Source organism: Coenobita brevimanus, chromosome 5 (genome assembly GCF_032717465.1).
Source record: "Coenobita brevimanus isolate Jiangsu-jjx chromosome 5, ASM3271746v2, whole genome shotgun sequence".
In the NCBI taxonomy this organism is placed as follows: domain Eukaryota; kingdom Metazoa; phylum Arthropoda; class Malacostraca; order Decapoda; family Coenobitidae; genus Coenobita; species Coenobita brevimanus.
In genome coordinates this window covers 36,935,082-36,952,978 of record NC_136958.1, presented here as the reverse complement: position 1 = coordinate 36,952,978, position 17,897 = coordinate 36,935,082, and the positions used below count along the sequence as shown (strand labels likewise).

Below are 17,897 nucleotides of genomic sequence, written 5' to 3'. Positions count from 1 at the left end.
ACCCGTAGACAAAAGGACAAGGAAGGAATGAACTAAAGAATGACAGAAGAGGAAGGAAAGAAAGAAGGAAGGAGGAAAGGAAAGGACAGACACCCGAGAGCAGCACTACATTCATCATCCATTCATTCAATGCCAGACGCCATGTATCCCAAACGGGGTGGCCAACGGCTTAGAGTTAATTGTTTTACAGGGAGGGGAACTAATCCTCCACCAACCCCACCTGACACGTAGGGATGCCAACAGCATCTGGTGTTCCCAGGCGGTCACTCATCCAAGTACTAACCAGACCCAACGTTGCTTAACTTCGCTGATCGGACGGGAAGCGGTGTACTCAACGTGGTATGGCCGTGGGCACTACATGCTGTTACCTAATAAATGTTGAATGTTGTTTTCTGTGATAAAAGTGTTTTCTTATTCATATCTTTTTTCATAAACTCTTACCACTGTGACTACACAATTAATTTTCAGTTGCTACAGTTTCTACATTTCTTATTCCTAGCTACCTGTTAACCTGTAAGTGCATACTCCCAAGAGAATACACATTCAGACTGGAACAAAGTGCCTTCCCGGTGGCACGTGTAATATAGACAGAAGTCGTACCAAGTCTCTAGTGCCATTTAGAATCATGTATGTTCCTTCAATTTTTGGAAGGGATGGTAAACCAAACAATAAAACATGTACCAAATGATGATCAGATAAGCCTCTGAGCCTCTGAAAGAGAAAATGATGTCAGAAGCCTAACTTTTTCAGTCTGATGATACAGTTTTATTCTTGCTGCCAAACGATTTTACCATTTAGAATACTCATACTGAAAGAGGTTAATGAAGCTTTATCATCCAGTTCAGTCTCTCTTAAGCTAAACAAAGTCATCGGAATAAAGAATAAAATTATTTACGTACTCATGTTGAGGGAAGTAATCACGCTCATGTAGCAGCACTACACTAACTTGAAACTGTCTTTTCTGTATCCTCATTGTATAAATCATGGTACATCATACAAATCATGCAAATATTGGACTTCAAAACCTTGGTTAATCACCATAATGGTCTAGTAAATGAACCGTATACACTTCCGTCTTCACTGAGAGCTAGCGAGAAGTGAGCTATGTTTTATCCCGCCATGGGGACGGTCGCCTATGGCGTATGGAAACAGATGTCAAGTGGCGGTGTTTGGCAAATATTAAATTTCAGAAAACTGAGGCAATGACAAGCTTCAAGAAAGCACTATTCTTATTCAAAAAGATGATGCGAATGTGGATATGAAAGCCAACTGCACTGAACTCATCAGTAACACAACAAAATGACTGTGTGTAAGGGATTGCCGGATGGAAGTCCAATGTATGCATATGCATATTAGCCAATCAAAAGTATTCATTCATGGATATGATATTTTTTATCAACGAGTATTTTAGTGACTTTAATGGTTTATAGTGTTGCTAACATATCCAGACACATAGAATAGTCACAATAGTTATGTTACTTTTCTAGGGCTCACCAGCTAGGTAGCAGACGACACCTGAAAGTTCCTCATTAAACACACCGTCCAAGTCATACACTGCAGACTTACACGTGATTCCCGATCTATCACCAGCGCCATAGAGTAGGAGGAGTTTGGCCAACCGCTGTGCTGAGCGCCGTCTTGCATCTAAACGTCATCAACCAGGCGTATAAAAACAATACTCAAAGTTCAAATATCAACCCCCTAGCCTCTTATTTCGGTCAGTACAGGTCATATATATATATACTGCATATATATATGGATCATAATTATGGCTGTACGTTTTTAATCATAGGTGTCATCCGTGGGGGGGACAGGGGGGACATATCCCCCCACTTTTCATTCAGGGGGGGACAACATATTGATTGGCCTCCCCCACTTTTTACATTGAGTTTTATATACTAGACACTGGAGTGAAGTAACTGATATATACAATATTATAGAACACGTGTGGCTTGACTTGTTTAATTAATGTGGGTGGGCAAGGATGACAGTAGGGTAAGGTACGGCACGGAATTACAGTACGGTATGGTATTTCTTCACCTGTAAGTATGTACCGTATTTACAGGTGAAACGAGCTGTGGAACAAAAGAAGAAGGCATACAGTGAATGGCTAGTGAGTAGAGGTAGGGGAGAAGATGAAAGAGAGAAGAGAGAGGTATATGTGAGCAGGAGAAGGGAGGTGAAGAGACTGGTGAAAGAGAGTAAGAAGAAAGTGGATGAAGAATTTGGGAGGGATCTGAGTGTGAAATGGAGGAAGAGTAAGAAATTGTTTAGGAAGGAGGTAAAGAAAGTAAGGCAGTGTGAAAGGGGAAATAGTTGGGGAGTGAAAGCTAGGAATAATAGATTGCTGGTGGAGAAGAGAGAGAAATTGAGGAGATGGAAGGAGCACTTTGAAGATTTGTTGAATGCAGAGAGTGAGAGCAGTGCGAGTATAAGTGGTTGTGGAATGGCTAGGAGAAGAAGAGATGAGTGGAGGGAGGAAGAGGTCAGTAGGGTGGAAGTAGTGGAAGCAATGAAGAAGATCAAGATGGGAAAGGCCCCAGGAATTGATGGAGTGTGTGGTGAAATGCTGAGGTATGAGGGTGAGATTGTTGTGGAGTGGGTATGGAAGTTGTGTAGATTGGCTTAGGAAGAGGGAAGGGTTCCAGAGGACTGGAAATCAGGTATAATTGTTCCTTTATACAAAGGAAAAGGGGAGACAGAAGCATGTGGTAACCATAGGGGTATTTGCCATCTTAGTGTGACTGGAAAAATATATGGTAGAATACTCATTCATAAGGTTAGGCATATGACAGAGGAGCTAGTTGGAGAAGAACAAGGGGGATTTAGGAAGGGAAAAGGGTATGTAGATTAGATATTTGTTCTAAGATGTTTAGTGGAGAAGTATCTAGAGAAGGGAAAGAAAGTGTATGCTGCCTTCATGGACTTGGAGAAAGCTTATGACAGAATAGATAGGCAAGGTATGTGGAAGGTATGAAGAATATATGGAGTGGAAGGGAAATTGTTGAGTGCTGTGAACAGTATGTACAAAGGAGCTAGAGCTATGGTGCGAGTGGATGGTGAGCTGAGTGAGTTCTTTGATCTCAGTGTGGGACTGAAACAGGGTTGTGTGATGTCTCCATGGCTGTTTAATATATACATGGATGGGGTTGTAAAGTAGGTGCAAGTTAGGGCAGTGGATGTGGGGGTGGCTCTAATGAATAAGGGTGAGATTTGGAAGATTCCGGTGTTGCTGTTTGCTGATGATACAGTATTGTTGAGTGAAGATTAATGGGAATTGCAAGGTCTGGTGAATGAATTTGGGACAGTGTGTAGGAAAAGGAATTGGAAAGTTAATGTAAACAAGAGTAAAGTTTTGGTGTTCGAGAGGAATGAAGTCACAGAATGTACAGTGAGGTTAGATGGTGAGGATATGGAGAATGTGAGAGCATTCAAGTACTTGGGTAGTGTGACGAGTAAGGATGGAACGCTGGGGGATGAAGTGGTGAAAGGGTACAGCAGGGAAGGAAGGTTGTTGGTTCACTGAAAGCAGTGATGAGAAACAGGGAGGTGAGTATGGAAGTTAAGAAGTCACTGCATGATATTATTGTGATCCCTACCCTGACCTATGGAAGAGAGGCATGGACCTTGCAAGAGGGGAACAAGTCAAGAGTGAGAGCAGTGGAAATGAGTTACTTGAAAGGAGCATGTGGAATGACATGGAGGGACAGGTTGACGAATGAAGAAGTGAAGGAACGTTGTGGGGTGGATGTGGATGTGGTTGAGAAGATTAGGAGAAATACACTGAGGTGGTTTGGACATGTGGAGAGAAAGGAGAATGAAAGACTGACTAAGAGGGTGTATGTAGGTGAGGTGGAGGGAGAGAGAGGGAGGGGTAGACCGAGGACGAGGTGGAGGGATGGAGTTGAGAGGTATATGAGGGAGGGGGGAGTGAGTTGGGAGGAGGATACTCAAATGGTGGGTGACAGTGACTTGGAGGCGTTTTGTCTGCGGCCACCCTTTGCGGGATTATGGTGTCGGGCTATAGATAGATAGATAGAAATACGGTACGAAATTACGGTAGGATATTTCTTTTTAAGTACGGTACAGTATGAAATTACATGATTTTTTCCCTACCTTTTCCGCACCCATTCCGTACTTATTTATTCACATGTGACTGTCCACTGTCCAGAATAATCCAGATGACAAATACTGACTTTTAGATAGGGCAACCTAATTATTTCCCAGATGAATGTTTTATTTTAAGATATAACCTTATGTTTTAGTGTGTAGGTGTGTGTGTATTTACCAAACTGCGATATACAGGAAATGAGCTACGCTCATGGGGTCCTGTCTCTCTTTCTCAGTAAGTCAAATTTAGCTTTAAACTCGTTTAAGTTTTTAGACTGGATGATCTCTTTGTCCAGGCTATTCCACAGGTCTATACATCTATAAGGAAAACTATATTTCTTGATATCTTTCAAGCAGCTTGGCTTCTTCAACTTCATTCCATGTCCTCTTGTTACTCTCTCATCCAATACAAACAGATCCTCTTTGTCAATTTTATCATGGTCCTGAACACTGCAATTATGTCACCCCTCTTTCTCCTTTTCTCTAAGGAAGGCAAATCCAGCTTTTCCAGCCTCTCTCTGTACGACAGATCTGCCAGACAGGGAACCATTTTGGTTGCTGTTCTTTGTATTCTCTCAATCTTATTTATATCTTTCTTTTTGTGTGGGGACCACACTACTGCTGCATATTCTAACCTGGGGAGGATCATGGCCACTATCAATTTTTTCATCATCTCCTCATCCATATATATATATATATATTTTTTTTAAGAACAGAATGGAGGAAGGAAAAACAAATGAATAAAAAAAAATAATCCATACACCAGATTACTGGTGTCCGCTGTTCATAAAATATCTGTAACAGTTAGACTTGAACAGCTGTGGGTTGAAATTTGGAGGGAAACAACTCTGGGGAAGCGAGTTCCAGAGAGATGCAGTTTGGGGCATGAAAGAATTCTGATGGGCAGACGTTCTGTAATATGGCTGAGTGACATTCTAGTCATGAGCGCTACCAGATGCCTGAGTAGCACGAGGGAAGGCATGAAGAGGTGGCATCATGGGCACAATTATGTCTGAGCATTTGCAAAAAAAAATGTGGCATCATGGGCACAATTATGTCTGAGCATTTGCAAAAAAAAATATCTGTAAAATAATGCAAGGGACGCAATATTCCTTCTTACTTGCAGGGGAGGTAGTTTATTTGTAATGGCAGGGTTGTTAATAATTCTAACAGCTTTGTTCTGAATTTTATCTAGTTGTTTTAATGCAACCTCTCCACACCCATTCCACAAGGGTGAGCAATATTCAAGCTGAGAGGACACATGACTCTTATAAATTATAGCTAACTGCTCATCAGCGAAGAAGTTACGGACTCTGTACAATAATCCAAACTTCTTTGAGGCGGTTTTAGCAAGTGATCTAACGAAAGGTCCAGCTGAGGGCATTGTTAAGTGAGATGTCGAGAATTTCAATACTTTTGGTGATGGGAATATTAGTGGCACTGAAGGTAATGTATGAATCTGGCAATATCTGTCTATTAGTAAGTTGTATATATATTTAGTTATACTAGCATTAAAAGAGACAAGGTTGTTTTATCCCCATTCACCGACTGTAGACAGATCTTGATTTATGGAGATGGCTGTACTGAGTTGAGAGGCAGAGATAATAGATTTTGTAAATGGGTGTCTGAGTGTGAATGAACTATGTAGTGTTGAGTAATCTGTGTATGAATGGATGTGATTGTGGGTGACAGATAAAGGATCATTAAAATGAACCAAGAATAGGGTAGGCGCCAGAACTGCCCCCTGCGGCACAAAGGCGTTAACTGGGTGGAAATTGGAATATACATTATCTACCTGGGGGTAGCCCCCCCGGGGGTAGGGTTTTTTTTTCAAGAATACTCCCCCAGTATCCCTGCTTGTCGTAAAAGGCGACTAAAAGGGTTGGCGGAGGGTTAGTGCCCCTCCCCGGAAAACAACTAACTAAAAAAACAAACAAAAAGCCTCGGACAAGGACTGACCAAACGATGACGACCAAGGACCGGACAAAGGACATGGTTATCGGAACGTGGAATGTAAGGGGAGTGAATGATGAGGTGAAAGAGAGAGAGATTGTCCAGGTGCTTGAGGGTGCGAAAGTGGATGTATGTGGAATAACTGAAACAAAATGGAAAGGTGAGAATGTGAGAGAATGGGAGTATGGATGGGGTATATATGCAGGAGTAGGTGAGAATGAGACGGCAAAGGAAGGAGTATGTATAGTTGTGAGTAAAAGATGGAAGAGGAGCATAAGACAGTATGGATCAGTTGGGTCAAGGATTGTGTGGGTAAAGCTGAAAGTTGGAATACAAATCTGGGCGATTGTGTGTGTGTGTATGTGCCAATGCAAGATCGTCCTAAAAGAGTGAGAGAAGAGTTCTGGACAAATGTAGAAGTGTGCATGGATAAGTTTGGAAGGAATGAGAGATTGTTTTTGATTGGTGATATGAATGGTAAAGTTGGGAATGTGAAGGTGGATGGAATAGTTGGTGAATGGGGTGTGCCTGCTGGGATAGATGAGAATGGGAGTGCGTTAGTGGACATTTGTGCTGGGAGGGGGTTAGTGATAGCCAATACCCTCTTCAGGCATAAAATGATCCACAGGTATACATGGCGAATGATGAGAAGGGTGGGTGGTGAACTGAATGAAAGGAAGGCAATGATTGATTATGTGTGTGTGGATGAAAGGATGCGAAGATGTGTAATGGATGCAAGAATTTATAGAGGTTGGGGGAGTGGACTTTCTGACCACTACTTGGTGGTGGCCAGAAGTAGAATTCAAGTAAGATGGAGGAATAGAAGAAGGGAAAGACGAGAGGAAGGGGTAGTTGCAAGGAGAGTGGAAAGGTTACAAGAGGGTGAGAAAATGACAGAGTATAAGAGAGAAGTGGAGGAACGATTGGGCAAATATCAATTGGAGCAGATGGGAGACGTGGAAGGTGTGTGTAGGATATTTACAGAAGAAATATGTGCAGCATGTGATGTGGTGTGTGGGGTGAAGAGAAGATGGAGGGGGGTGCAAGGAACACTGTGGTGGACTGAAGAGGTGAAACAGGCAGTGGCACAAAAGAAGAAAGCATACAATGAATGGATGAGAAATAGGGGCGTGGAAGAAGTTGAGAGGCGGAAGAAAGAGTTATATGTAGAAAGAAAGAGAGAGGTGAAAAGATTAGTAAGAGAGAGTAAGAAGAGAGTGGATGAGGAATTTAGAAGGAATTTGAGTGTAAAGTGGAGGGACTGTAAGAAAATGTTCTGGAAAGAGGTGAAAAAAGTAAGACAGGGTGGAAGTGAAGTTAACAGGGAAGTGAAAGATAAAAATGGTAGATAACTAGTGGAGAAGGGAGAAAAAGTGAGCAGATGGAGAGAACAATTTAAGGATTTGTTGAACGTAGAGGATGGAAGTAATGCGAGTATAAGTGGCTGGGGAATGGCTGGGAGAAGGAGGGAGGTGAGAAGACAGGAAGAAATCGGTAGGATAGAAGTTGTGGAAGCAATGAAGAAAGTTAAATCGGGGAAAGCCCTAGGAATTGATGAAGTGTGTGGTGAAATGCTGAAGCATGGGGGAGGGATAGTAGTAGAATGGATGTGGAAGATGTGCAGATTGGCCTGGGAGGAAGGTAGAGTCCCGGAGGATTGGAAGTCAGGTATAATTATTCCCTTGTACAAAGGAAAAGGGGAAAAAAACAGTGTGGTAATCATAGGGGCATTTGTCTTCTTAGTATAATAGGAAAAGTGTATGGTAGGATACTTATTGACAGAGTTAGAGAAAGAACAGAGAAATTAGTTGGAGAAGAACAGGGAGGTTTTAGGAAGGGAAGAGGTTGTGCAGATCAGATATTCATTCTTAGATCTTTAGTGGAAAAGTTTCTAGAGACGAGAAAGAAGTTGTATGCGGCTTTCATGGATTTGGAGAAAGCACATGACAGGGTGGATAGACAAGGATTGTGGAAAGTGTTAAGAATATATAGAGTAGATGGGAAGTTGTTGAATGCTGTGAAGAGTATGTGCGATGGTGGGAAGGCTGCAGTGCGTGTGGATGGTGAACTAAGTGAATTTTTCTCTTTGAAAGTTGGGTTGAAACAGGGATGTGTCATGTCTCCATGGTTGTTCAATCTGTACATGGATGGGGTAATAAAAGAGGTACAAGGTAGGCTAGTGGATGTTGGAGTGGCCCTGATGAGAGAGGATAGTGTTTGGAAACTCCCTGTACTGTTGTTTGCAGATGATACTGTGTTGTTGAGTGAAGATGAAGGGGAGCTGCAAGGCTTGGTGGATGAGTTTGGGAGAGTGTGTAAGAAATGGAATCTAAAGGTGAATGTAGGGAAGAGTAAAGTGGTGGTCTTTGAGAGAGGTGAAGTCAGTGAATGTACAGCGAGGTTGGATGGTGAGGAATTGGAAAATGTGAGTATGTTTAAGTACTTGGGTAGTGTGATGAGTAAGGATGGAGGTTTGGAGGGTGAAGTGCTTGAAAGGGTACAGGAGGGAAGAAAGGTTGCTGGTTCTTTGAAGGCAGTGATAGGAAACAGGAAAGTGAGCATGGAAGTGAAAAAGTTACTACATGACAGTATTGTGATACCAACTCTAACGTACGGAAGTGAAGCTTGGGCATTGTTGGAAGGACACAAGTCAAGAGTGAGAGCAGTGGAATGAGTTACTTAAGAGGAGCCTGCGGAGTCACATGGAGAGACAGGCTGACGAAGGAGGATATAAAGGAGCATTGTGGTGTTGATGTGGATGTGATAGGAAGCGTTATGAGGAACACACTGAGGTGGTTTGGCCATGTGGAGAGGATGGAGGGTGAAAGACTGACAAAGAGAGTGTATGTGAGTGAGGTGGAGGGGGGAAGAGGGAGGGGGAGGCCGAGGATGAGATGGGGGGATGGGGTGGAGAGGTATATGAGAGAGGGGGATGTGAGTTGGGAGCAGGGCAGTGAATGGCGGAGGACAGGGCAACTTGGAGGCGATTTGTTTGTGGCCACCCCAAACGGGATTGAGGCGTCTGGCAATAGATAGATAGACTCTTACTTTCCTGTCACTAAGATATGAGGATATCAAAGGAACAAAAGACGTTAGTCCATAGCATGGGAGTTTGGACAGCAGGGAACAGTGCCATACTCTGTCAAAAGATTTAGAAATATCAAGAGCTACTGCATGAGTTTCTCCATGTAGAGCAATTGATTGATGGATGGTATGAGTTAGGAGATTGAGTATGTCAAAGGTGGATCTTTCGTGGCGAAAACCATATTTTCTATCACTAATTAAGTTGTTGGATTCAAGATGTTTAAGAATGTGCTTATTAATTAAAGTTTCAAATACCTTACGAAGAGAAGATGTGACAGCTATTGGTCTGTAATCAGAGGGGTCAGAGGAACTTCATTTCTTTGGAACTGGGTGAATATTGGCTTCTATCCATGAATTTGGGAATAAAGAAGTACGTATGCATAGTCTGAATAATTTAGCTAGAACAGAGGCAAGTTCAGGGGAACACTTTTTTAAAACAATTGGCAGAATTCCATCTGGGCCTGGAGCTTTGTTGGTAGGTAAATTGTCTAGGATGGATTTTACGCATCTTGTCTGTAATTTAAGTGGGGAAACTTCGGGAGAGTCAAGTTCTAGTACTGGGACATTCTGGCTGGTATTGTCTATGGTAGAGTTTCTGGCAAGTGTACTGGCAAAAATATCTGCTTTCCCACACGGATCATTTGTAATGCTGCCATCTGAAGATTTTAGTGGGGGAATGGAAGATGACTTGTTAAAATTATTATTGAAAGAATTAAGAGTTGACCAGAATATTCTATTGTCATTAAGGTTGTTAAGTAGTTTTGATACTTGCTTTTGAAGAAAGTTTGATTTAGCTGGATTTAATACAGCCTTTGCATGATTTCTAGCAATTTTAAATTGAGAGAGTGATTCAGATGTTTTTTATTTTAAGTAAGAGTTATATGCTAATGACTTTTGGGCTGTTGCTCTGGCACAGTTGCCATCAAACCATTTTGGAGAGTTTGATCTTTTAGTGAACTGTTGACTTGGTATGAATAAATCCATACCAGCTAGTATTAAGTCACAAATGTGGGACTGGGTGGAATTGGGATCACTAAAGAAGAAAGACTCCCATGGAATGTCAGCAAGATAATTTCTAAATCCATCCCAGTTTGCCCTATCAAAGTGCCATCGGGTCACCCTGACAGGTTCAGAATGGGGAGGTGTGTGGGGGGTTAACTAATGAGGCTTTGATGAGATTGTGGTCCGAGGATCCAAGTGGTGACTGTCACGAATCAAATTCGCGACATTTCCCTTTTGTGAGAAGCCACGAACTATTAGTGGAAAACTCACTGTGTATCGTTCAGTTAACTGCTCATTTGGACGGAAGCTTTGTCAAATCAATTTTTCATTGTCATACGTGATCGTCTTTGTGTGAGACATTAGCGCTTCCACTGAGCGATTTGTTTTGGGCGCGTTTCGCTCACTCGACCGTTAAAAAATGCGGCCTATCGCTCCCATTTCTTTCTCACGAGTTTACTCAGTCCAGTGTTTGCTCTGACGGAGAGAGGTTCTGTGCTCCAGCAGTGTGAGAGGTCAACCCAAGCTCCACAAGATCACAGCTCCAAGCTCCCACCCTAGATTTGGGTGATACACAGCATTCATCAACCAGTATTTCTTTTCGTTTTCCTAGTCTTAAGAGTTTAATTAAGGTGTTTTTCCTAGGCGTAAGAATTTAGCTCGAGTGAGTGAGTGAGTACGATCTCTTTATTTGAATTCATTTGAAGTGTAATGTTAAATTTATTTTTGTAATCAATAAATTTAACAGTTCTTTTCCTTGAGCTTAATGTAATGTAAACTCTTGTTTCATTTCTCCACAATTAAGCTTATTTTCCATATAGCTCCTAGCTTGCATAAATGTTTTGCTATTCATAACTGGTACTTAGGCCAGTCTTGTATTAAACTTAAAATCCGTTGTGCCTCCTAGGAGTTAAGCACCAGCAAGAACCTGATACTATTATTAGTAGTAGTTATTTATTGTCAGGGGTGAAGTAACTTTCTCCAGAGGATAACAGTACTAAGAAACAGCAATTGAGTAATTAGTCTCTGCTGTGTACTGTTGAGGAAGTTTATAAATTCTCGTTCTTAGAGAATCGTGCGAAGAAGTCAGTGTAAAGTAATCGTTGCGTGATTTAGTAAGACAATCATTGTCCCTGCTCTTCAATATTATTGAATATTATTATCAATTAAATAATATTTAGCATTTATTTAAAAAACCCTGTGATATTTTAAAAACCCCGTGACAATTGGCAACCTCATTCCAGGATATTAGCTCCTAGCTCTAAAGCTATTCACGAGACAGTGCTCACTCGTTCATATTTAGGTATTTATAATTAAAGTTTATAGGCACAAGTTTACTGGTGTTTACCGTTAATTTAGCAAGTGAATTTTTGCTTTATCAATCCATAGAGTACTTAACTCTATTTAGTTTATTCTTGGTAACGCCAGATGATTTTATTCGCTCCTGGGAAGTCGCCGTACCCATTGTGTTTATTATTGAGTCTTCCCAGTCATTTGCATTTTTGCTCTAATCTTTGCCAGTTAACTAGATAAGACTGGTCACCACTAGCTTGTGTCTGTACTCTTTACTTGTGTTTATTAGTATTCATTTGCGAAGCAGTCAGTACTCAGTTTCGTTTGCTTAATAAGCTAGCATCATGGCAGCCAGTGCTTATGTACAGGAAGCCAAAAATATGGGTCTCACAGACCCATAGAAAATACAGAGTTACGTTCTCTCACGGTTTAATTACGAGCAAGAATGTGAGAAAGATCCTCGTGAAGAGCGTAGAATTCAATGCGAATACGAGCGAGAACAACATGAACGTGAGTGAGAACAACACGAATACGAGCGAGAACAACATGAACGTGAGCGAGAACAGCGTGAATACGAGCGCGAACAACATGAACGTGAGCGACAACAGCGCGAACACGAGCTAGTACAAGAGCGACAACAGCGCGAATACAAGCGTGAACAACATGAGAGAGAACGAGAACACGAATGTGCCGAGCGAGAAGCACGCGAAAAACATGAACTTGAAGTGCTGAAGCTCAAGCGAGATTCCTTGGCTTCAGATACATCTGGTGCAGTTGGTCAAAGCTCCAAGAGCATTCTCCCTGCACATGTCCTGGCGACCCCACGCATCAAGCTTCCTTCATACAAGGAAAGCGAGCGAATCGAGCCGTACATAGCTCGTTTTGAGGACATGGCAGACATGTATCAACTGGATGAGGCAGCTAAGTGGATCCAATTTCTTAGTTTATTTGAGGGCCCTGCCCTTGATATTCTCCACAGAATTCGTGGAGACAATCTCACATTTGAGATGATGAAAGCTGCACTCATTAAGGCGTATGGTCTCACAGTAGACGACGCCAAAGTTCAGTTTATGAGAGCTCGTCTCCAAGACAAGGAGACAGCTGTTCAGTTCCCTGATCGTCTCACTGCTTACTTAAATGAGTGGATGGAGAAAGATGAAACTCCTTCCACGCGTGAGGGGATAATTGACCTTATGCTGCGTACACAGCTAGAGAGGTCGTGGCCTGCTGAGCTCATAGCACAGGTTAAGATCTGCCAGGTGAAAGATGCCAGCCAAATGGCAGAAAAGGCTGATGCATTCTTTACTGCATACGGGTATCAAATTCGTTAGCAAAACACCTGGAACAACAGAAAACCTGATAAATCTGGGAAATCGTCTCAGACTGAACCCCAGCAGCAAGGCTATTCTCAGAGTAATGGCCAAGGTCCAAAACCGCAGTGGAAGGACCAGGGGCAAAACACTCAGAAACCTGAGTGGAAGAGGTACAACAAGTACCCTAACCAGCAGCAGTATCAGCCACGCAACCGACCGTCGGGACAAACTTTTTCACCACCAGCTCAAAAGAGGCAGGAAGCGAACGCAGCCTTCATTCCTCAGCAGCAGCACGGTGGTCACGTCCCTACCAGTATGGGTACTCCCCCACAGTTCACTAGTCCCACAGTGACAGTGAACCCCCCTCCACAGATGGCCAATGTTCCATCTCAACAAGCAGTAAGTACGACCCCCCAATATAATCCTCAAGGCACAATGTTTGCCGCATCAATTCAGCAGCCTCATGAATGGCTAGCTGCTTCCTCCACAGGCCCTCCCACAGGTGACAGCACCTTCCTTGTTCAGCCAGGGTTTGTGGGAGGCATTCCTGTGAAGGTCCTGAGAGATAATGGATCCTCAGGTTGCTCTGTCAAGCAGAGTCTAGTTCGGCCTGAGCAGTATACAGGTCGACAGATCCATGCAAACCTTATTGATGGATCAGTGAGATTGTTCCCTGAGGCATGTATCCAGGTGGCATCTCCATTTTATACTGGTATGACACTTGCAGTTGTCATGCCAGAACCTTTATTTGACCTAATTGTAGGCAACATTCAAGGAGTCAGGGATAGTTGCTCCAATGATGACGCTACTCAGACTTCGGCTGCTGCGGTAACACGAGCCATGGCTGAGGCTCCAGATTGTGTCACCCCAGTGATCACTGAATCGCCGCAAGATCTGATGTGTAGTCAACTTGTTGTACAAGAACAACATTCTGACCCGACACTTGCTGTCGTGCGGAACAAACAGAAGGGTCGAGTGATTAAGTATTCACGGGGAGGTCGAGCTAAGTTCCTTCGCAAACAAGGATGGCTCTACCGTGAGTCACGAACACCCGAGGGCGAGGTTCGACTGCAGTTTGTCGTTCCCGCCAAGTACCGCCTAGCAATGTTACAATGGGGTCATTGTTCAGCCTCAGGAGGTCACATGGGCAATAGGAAGACCCAGGGCCGTATCCGAGCTGACTTTTTCTGGCCAGGGATGGGACGAGACAGAGATAGTTTTGTCCGTTCCTGCAGTGTGTGTCAAAGTAACACCACTAATCAGGGACAAGCCCTTCCTGTGCCGCTCGTAACCACACCTGTAATCTCTGAGTCAGTTGAGAGACAGGGCAGTGGTGAAGTGGGTGCAGACCTGACGTCTCGCCCATTGGCCCCACAGGACACAGTATGTCCAGGGCCTGTACATACATATTATGTACCGTAAGTTAAGGGGGAAGTTCGAGAGAGAACTCCACAGAGGCGACTCGAGGCTATGGGAGACCCGAGTTTGCACAAGGATTCTCAGCTCCCCGATACTAATATAAGTACTGTAGGTTAAGGGGGAAGTGAGAACTCCACAGAGGCGACTTGAGGCTATGGAAGACCCGAGTTTGCACAAGGATTCTCAGCTCCCCGATACTAATATAAGCACTGTAGGTAAAGGGGGAAGTTCGAGAGAGAACTCCGCAGAGGCGACTCGAGGCTATGGAAGACCCGAGTTTGCACAAGGATTCTCAGCTCCACGATATTAATATAAGTACTGTAGGTAAAGGGGGAAGTGAGAACTCCGCAGAGGCGACTTGAGGCTATGGAAGACCCGAGTTTGCACAAGGATTCTCAGCTCCCCGATATTAATATAAGTACTGTAGGTTAAGGCACAGGTTGAGGACCCGTGTGCAGTTTGAGGCTATGGAAGACCTGAGTTTGCACAAGGATTCTCAACTTGCCGACACTAATCGTGTGCTATAATTAATGGTGACCTCGAATGTACGAAGCTTAGGCTGTCACTTGTATTTTTCAGCTAGAGCGTACTTTTCGTAGCATGTACTGATTGCTAGGCAGAGAGAGTAATTGTAACGTAATAAGAATTTTGTCTCATTGACACTTTTGATGCTCCACCTTAATTGGTTTTGCAGGTACAGCGATGGGTGTAGCAGTTTTGCTGTGCGGACCAGCTGATCGTCTGCCGCACGCTGCCGCCTCTTCTCCTCTGCCTTCGTTGTCGCCATGTTATTATTTACTGTGTCATTTTCCACGTAGGTACAGTTATACTACAACTGTCACACTTACACCGTGTATTACATACACCACGCTACACAACAATTAGTTGTCAGAGTAAATATAGCGACTTTTCGCTCAGTTTGACCTGAGTACAGGATTTTCACCGTCGTCACGGAGATTTTCCCTCAAGCTTGCTTCTATTAACATAAATACGAGGTTTTTTCGCTCACTGGCGACTGCGACTTTCTCCTGTAGCAGGATAGCACACACACCACAGTGTGAATCTTGTGTGACTGAGTTAGGATGTGTACATATATATATATATATATATATATATATCCACAAATTTTTTCCCATAAGGAAAAAATTTAATTTCGTAGGGGCGTAATGTCACGAATCAAATTCGCGACATTTCCCTTTTGTGAGAAGTCACGAACTATTAGTGGAAAACTCACTGTGTATCGTTCAGTTAACCGCTCATTTGGACGGAAGCTTTGTCAAATCAATTTTTCACTGTCATACGTGATCGTCTTTGTGTGAGACATTAGCGCTTCCGCTGAGCGATTTGTTTTGGGTACGTTTCGCTCACTTGACCGTTAAAAAATGCAGCCTATCGCTCCCATTTCTTTCTCACGAGTTTACTCAGTCCAGTGTTTGCTCTGACGGAGAGAGGTTCTGTGCTCCAGCAGTGTGAGAGGTCAACCCAAGCTCCACAAGATCACAGCTCCAAGCTCCCACCCTAGATTTGGGTGATACACAGCATTCATCAACCAGTATTTCTTTTCGTTTTCCTAGTCTTAAGAGTTTAATTAAGGTGTTTTTCCTAGGCATAAGAATTTAGCTCGAGTGAGTGAGTGAGTACGATCTCTTTATTTGAATTCATTTGAAGTGTAACGTTAAATTTATTTTTGTAATCAATAAATTTAACAGTTCTTTTCCTTGAGCTTAATGTAATGTAAACTATTGTTTCATTTCTCCACAATTAAGCTTATTTTCCATATAGCTCCTAGCTTGCATAAACGTTTTGCTATTCATAACTGGTACTTAGGCCAGTCTTGTATTAAACTTGAAATCTGTTGTGCCTCCTAGGAGTTAAGCACCAGCAAGAGCCTGATATTATTATTAGTATTAGTTATTTATTGTCAGGGGTGAAGTAACTTTCTCCAGAGGCTAACAGTACTAAGAAACAGCAATTGAGTAGTCTCTGCTGTGTACTGTTGAGGAAGTTTATAAATTCTCGTTCTTAGAGAATCGTGCGAAGAAGTCAGCGTAAAGTAATCGTTGCTTGATTTAGTAAGGCAGTCATTGTCCCTGCTCTTCAAGATTATGGAATATTATTATCAATTAAATAATATTTAGCTTTTATTTCAAAAACCTCGTGATATTTTAAAAACCCCGTGACAGTGACAGCACCTCTATCCTGTATTGATCTGGATTGTCAGGAATAAATCCAAGAGATGGGCATTATGGTCAGGATTATAATGAACTGCTACTCATATATTAGTCAGGAGTTTATATGTCTCTCTAACCGTCTTGTTAACCCTTACACAGCGGGCTTGTTTTGCTTTGACTTGCGGCTCCCGTGGGCATATTCGCGCTCCGACAGACTCTCTAAAAATATTTGCCAAAAATCAGTTATTAGTCCTAGAATATTAAAATCACATATACTTATGGCAAATACCTTCAGCTTTCTCCTTGGGTGTTTGTTGAGCCTTCGTCGAGTACCGTAGGACTTGTGGAGACCTCTGAAGTTGGGTAACGAAGCCTCCACCTTACACTTCCCGACTACTCGTAATATGATTACCACGCCTGATATTATCACTAGAAACACTAATCTATGATTCTCAAATAGTTTGGAATCCATACTCCCCCAAAAAAACACTGTGAAAGCAATGAAAATTACAAGGGCGTATGACCATCCCACTTCCGATTGTTCGCCGCTAGTGTTGCCTATTATTCATAAAAACACTCACAGTTTACAGTGGGGCACCAATTTTCACGCCTAATTGGGTCCAAAAATAATGTGCGAAAGTGGAATTAGCGAAAGTTGGGGCATTGTCTTTATGGCAAAAAGGCTAATTGGTTCCCGGTTATCCTAAAGTAACATCAGATTTTCATTTTCACTTGCAATACAGTACATCAAATCACTATTGTACATTGCATTGTGAGATACAAACAATAAAAACTGTTCAGTACACATTATATGAGGAGAAACATACCACAGAGATCAGGTTGAGGTGTTTAATGGATGTTGGGGGTAAGTATCCGAGGCGCGTGGCGGGCTTATTTAGCCACGCCAGACGTATTGGTGCCACCTCTTGCTGCCTCAGTACCACTCTCTCTCTCTGCACTGTCGATTCTGGGATGTTAAATATACGGCAGATTTCACTGTTTTTTGCGCCCTTGTCCATGTGCTCAACTATCTTCCTTTTCATTTCATTATTATACTGCCGTTTCTTCACTCCAACACGATACTCTCTTTTAGCCTTGGCCTTTCCTCCCGACTTTGAATGTCCCGGCCACTTTTATCACCACCACTGCCTCCCGGCCCTCCCCCCACACCACCAGGCTCTCCCCCCACACCACCAGGCCCTTTCCCCACACTACCAGGTATAGTAGAGGCCACTGAACCGTGAGAATCCAACACAATGGAGCTAGCATGCTCGTACACAATGGCGGGAATGGGTGGACAGAGTGTTGACATGACGTCATTCAAGATGGCGGTGGGTTGCGGTCGGGCGGTGCAGGAAATTCAAAGTTCAAAATATTGTCCCAAACCCAAAATTTGTGCGCGAAAATCGATTTTTTTCAAGCGAAAGTGGAAGTTAGGGAATATTTGGTGCATGCCGCGAAAGTGGATTCTGCGAATCCTGCTGTAGCGAAAGTTGGTGCACTACTGTATATTTCTGTTACTATATAACACTTATATATATCTACAGTCTTTATC

The 17,897-nt window shown here is 42.9% G+C and overlaps 1 protein-coding gene and 1 non-coding gene across 2 annotated transcripts in view; both read right to left on the bottom strand.

Moving 5' to 3' along the window:
* Positions 1–17,897, bottom strand: part of LOC145398801 (uncharacterized) — a 647,885-nt gene that overhangs the window by 12,461 nt on the left and 617,527 nt on the right. The gene's annotated exons all lie outside the window — the stretch shown is intronic.
* On the bottom strand, positions 235–353 carry LOC145399301 (5S ribosomal RNA). Its single transcript, XR_013897265.1, has one exon. It is a non-coding gene; the product is annotated as a 5S ribosomal RNA (ribosomal RNA).